Below are 4231 nucleotides of genomic sequence, written 5' to 3'. Positions count from 1 at the left end.
AGAAATCTTTAATAAATAAATAATAAAAAAATCAAAAAAATCTACATTCCTGCTAAAGGGTTGATATTGTTAGATGTTTTTCAATGAGTGATATAATGTAAAGGAATAATTTCTGTTGTTTTTATGCCTATTCTATACATTTACAAATTAAAAATCAATATAGTTGGCTTTATCTTTAACAGGTAAAGACACAGGAAACTCATGCCATGGGTTACAGTATGGACTAATATCTGTTTGCCTTTGGCTTTAAAAAGATGACTTCCAAAATAGACTGTACCAATGTCTATTGCATCGTAAAAAAAAAAAAAGTATACAAATTTTTTTAAAAAGCAAGTCACATCACTAAATTTGAGTTATTAAAATGTTCTATAATTAGAATTAAGGGCCTAAGACTGCCAAACATGTCTCTTTTATCCTTTTATTGTGTGTAATAATGACGTTCTAAAAAAAAGAAGCAAATATCAATTATAAACTTCTCATTTACAATCCCAGCATCTCTCAAAAACGTCATTCAACAGGATGACTTCTCTCATGATGAAGCTATACACTAGCGATTGAACTAGGCCATTAAAGCTAGACCTATAGAGCAACGCTTTGAATAACCAGCTCTCCGTGAAGCAGTTTGTTAAACATTGTGTGACACCAACAAGCACATTCAAATTTTAACATGTACATATCAAGTACCTGATGTATGTTGTGAGGCATATCCAATATGCAGTATTTGCATTTGTATTTAATGCATACTACATACTAAGCAACATGGTAACCTTTTCAAGTATGGCATTAATTCTTCTCTTCTACAATTTAATTTTGTTTCCTTTTCCTATTCCTAAACTCTTAGAAAGTTAATGTGCTCTGATGTCTCAGCTTAACTCATGATCCATTTATTGAGTAGCTGGATCTTATCTTGTCACAGGATGAACATCAGGGAATAAGGCAAGTATCTGTTTTGCTTTAGGTCTCTAATATCCCAGAAGCTTATGTGTTAGAGGCCTGCAGCAGTGTTCAGAGGTGGGCCTTAGGGAGGTGACTGGATCATGTAGGCTCTGACCTCAGTGAAAGGGTTGATCCACTTATATACTCGTAACTTTCCTGGGAATGATAGAAAATTTAGGAGGTATATCCTTGTAGGAAGAAGCTGCTTATTGCCACATTTCTTTGAAAGGTACATTTTGTCCCCCAGCCCCTCCATTTATTTCGCTTTCTGGCTGCTCTGAGCTATGTTTCTTCTGTTTCACATTTCTGCCATGATGGACTGCCTACTTTATGGGCCTCAAAGGCAATGTACTTCCTAACCGTGGACTGACTTTTCTGTTGCTATGAGTCAAATCCTTGAATTTCTCAGGTATTTTGCCTTAGTGGCAGAAAACTAACACAGAATTTATCCTTAGGAAAATCACCCACTAGAGCAGAAACACCTAGACTTGTATCGCAACCTCTCTACAAATTACTTGAAACAGGTCAATAATTGCAATGCTCATATTTTCCTGCTAATTAGAAAAATATTAGCACAGAATCTGAATTACTCATGCATCAGCACAGGACTTGCTCTCTTTTGCCAAAGTTTTCTCTAGTGGAAGGAATTTGCTGAGACCTAGTCAAAAGATTGAGCCCATCGGATCTATCCCAAAGTGTTTTGCTTTGATGTCAATGAACATAATTATGTAGCTGAGGAAAAGGTGATGACTGAGGTTCTGGTTTCTTGATTTCATCAACAAGATTTAGAAAAGAGATCAAATGCAATGAATCTAAATTAGTTGACATTTCTTCTCAGTGAATGCATTCTGAACTAGGCCAGAGTAAAGGTGTTTCCTGTAATAAGAAAGCAAAGAGATCAACAGCGACTACTACTAAGTTCTCATTAGATCTGTCTATCAAGCCAGTCAGACAAAGCAGCCCTGCTTAGCCTTTACTGGTGACCTAGGCACAGATACTTCCCAGTGCTTCATCACATCCCAAAAGAGGCAAAGCTTGCCCCAAATGTGTATCTTTTCTCAGCTATTGAGTCAGTTTTATTGAGAAAACTTTATGATTTGATGTTGCTCTAAATAGCATTCATTTTTTTCCTGTTCCATACCTATACAATGCATGGCATGTATTTCATCACTGCTATTTTGTGTTGAGCATATCTCAGAATTTCTCAATATGTACAATACACTATTGGGGGGGGATAATAAAACTATGTCACTGTGGATAAAACTTATCCTGCCTTATGAGAAAGAATACAGCCTCCGAAATTAGACAGCTTAAGTGTAAACACCAATTTGTCTTCTTGAACTTGAAGGTGTTCTTTGTTCACTATGTGATGTGGCTTTCTCATCCATAGCACGTCTCTGCGCTAGACTCCTTCATAGTTCTGTAACAAAATTAGAGTTATTTATGAAAATCAGGTTATTTCTTCCATTTCTGGGAGGCTGAGATGCCCAGGTCTAGGACCTGGCCTCTCAGCCAAAAGATTCAGAGCTGATATCATTTAAACCTTTCTGGAACATCACATAGGAATATCTCATTACCACTTTCATTACATTTCTCTACTAATCTTTTTGTCATTTTTTCAAATGTTTAACAGGCATGTGGATTGCCTTTTATCTCTTTTGTTTGAGTCACCTGTTTATTTTATTCATCTTTCTGTTAGGATATTCTTTTTTACAAATGCATTTGTTCCTTGTTAATTTGATCTTTTTAAATAAAATACTATTATTTATTTGTGTGTGTGTGTGTGTGTGTGTGTGTGTGTGTGTGTATTTGCACATTGTTGCAGCGCCCACAGAGGCCAGAATAGGCATCAGATCTTCTGGAGACAGAGTTATAGACAGGTGAGATCCGCATGATGTGGGCACTTTAAATCAACAAAGGGCCTGTGCAAGAGAAGCAAGTGCTCTTAACTCTTGATCCATCTTTCCAGGCTCTGTTTTGTATCCTAATTGTATGACTGTCGTTATGATTATTTTAACTTATCAACTCTATGGTTTATCATCTGATTTTATCTATGTTTTGCACATACATCTTTTCATAACATAATTTTTCTTTAGTTTTGGAGGATTATATATGGTTATATTTAGTCAAGGGTTGTGGATAGCCCCAGTATTAGTTACCAAGGGGAATGGCAACAATAACAGAATTGTTATTTGCCAGTGCACAAGAATAGAAATCACCAAAATAACAAGGACTTAAAGGGGACAGAAGTTTATGTATTTTATGCAACCTGGAAATAGATAATCCAGGGCTCTTAAGTGTATAAAGATCAAGTATCTTTTCTATTGGTCTATAGTCATGGCTTCCATTCTTTAGGTAAAATTCCACATCACTGATGACTGTTGTTTGTTTTCAGGAATGTTCCAGCTATCACCAGTTATTAAAGATATTAAAGAATAAGGACGCCTTTAATCCCAGCACTCGGGAGGCAGAGGCAGGTAGATCTCTGTGAGTTCGAGACCAGCCTGGTCTACAGAGCTAGTGCCAGGACAGGCTCCAAAGCCACAGAGAAACCCTGTCTCGAAAAAAAAAAAAAAAAGAATAAGGATAAAGTATAAAGAACTTAAGGAATCTGCTTGATGAAAGACAACAAGACTAACAAAAATTCAAGAAGGACCTTTACTAGATATTACAGAGACTTCCAATGACCAGGATTGAAACCAGATAGATTTCTACACCAGGACACCCATGTTGAAAGAAAAATGCTCATTTAGGATGTTGCAATAAAAGGATGGACACAGCTGCAGTGGAGAACTTATTAACTGTAGGTGACTTAATTCAAGCATCATTCATTACAAGATATGGAAGGGAATGGTAAGTAGTTCACATGCTGATATGAACTTTTTTTTTTAAAAAAGCCTAAATTATGTGATTGTGGAGGAAAATTACTTAACAGAGGAACATCTTCCTAGTAAACAAAACTTCCTCTTTTCCAGAAATGAATACCTGAAAGAATTAATTCTCAGAGATTGAATCAATGCTAGGTTTCAAGGATACTGGGAATACACAAAGTTTTTCTCAGATCTAATGTTGTAGGCTAAAAATAGAAAAAAATAAATTTAAAAGCCTAATTTTTCTGGCACAACGGGAACCTCATGAACTTCAGATATTCCAATAATGAGATATTATCAGTGTTGTACAGGGGCAAGATGTCATGAGTAAGCCCGTCTTTTAATCTCTACTAAATTGCTGTAGTAGCAAATAGGATAAATATTATTTAAATAATAGAACAGCATTCATTTTTTTAATTTTTTTT

This window comes from Microtus ochrogaster, chromosome 2, assembly GCF_000317375.1.
Source record: "Microtus ochrogaster isolate Prairie Vole_2 chromosome 2, MicOch1.0, whole genome shotgun sequence".
Classification (NCBI taxonomy): domain Eukaryota; kingdom Metazoa; phylum Chordata; class Mammalia; order Rodentia; family Cricetidae; genus Microtus; species Microtus ochrogaster.
The sequence above is the reverse complement of the archived record's forward strand: the minus strand, read 5'-3'. Positions refer to the sequence as shown.